At 67.4% G+C, this 568-nt stretch overlaps 1 protein-coding gene across 1 annotated transcript in view; it reads right to left on the reverse strand.

Annotated features, from left to right (window-relative positions):
• LOC104404963 (furin-like) overlaps positions 1–568 on the reverse strand; it is a gene marked incomplete at both ends in the record, with an annotated part of 3,643 nt that overhangs the window by 1,285 nt on the left and 1,790 nt on the right. The gene's annotated exons all lie outside the window — the stretch shown is intronic.

Genomic DNA, 568 nt, shown 5'->3' on the forward strand with positions numbered 1-568 from the left:
GAGCAGGCAAGAGTGAGCCCAGCCCCAACCTGGGGGCTCTCAACAGGGTGTCCCCAGTCCCACTCCCTCCTGCTGGGCTTTGCAGCTGCCCCGGGGTGGCTGGAGCAGGAATCAACCCCGCAGAGGCTGATGGTGCCTCCTCCCCATCCCAGGTGCAGGCAGCACAGGGACCTGCCCGGGTTCCTGGGCATGGTGGGGTTTGCTCTGCCAAGCATGTGCTGCCCGGTGCCACCTCCCCAGCCACTGCTCCACACCAGCTCTGAATGGGCCCTTTCTTTGCCTGCTGTCAGGCCAGCTACACCCTGCCCCGGCAAGGCCATCCCCATCCCGCTGCTCATGTGCAGCCGCCTCCTGCAGCCACTCGCAGCAGCGGCACTGGTGCCAGCACAGGATGCTGGTCACAAGGAGCACTGGCTCCAGACAGCCAGGCTGGGTCCCAGGGGACCGGGGCAGGACACAGGCAGGACCCAGCCCCGGCTCCCTCCATGCCCAGAGCCCCCAGGGAGTGCCCTGGCCGCACATGAGCCTCAGCACATGTGCTGTGGCAGCCGTGGGCCAGAAGGGAGAA

Source organism: Nestor notabilis, unplaced genomic scaffold (assembly GCF_000696875.1).
Source record: "Nestor notabilis isolate BGI_N333 unplaced genomic scaffold, ASM69687v1 scaffold26614, whole genome shotgun sequence".
Taxonomy (NCBI): Eukaryota; Metazoa; Chordata; class Aves; order Psittaciformes; family Psittacidae; genus Nestor; species Nestor notabilis.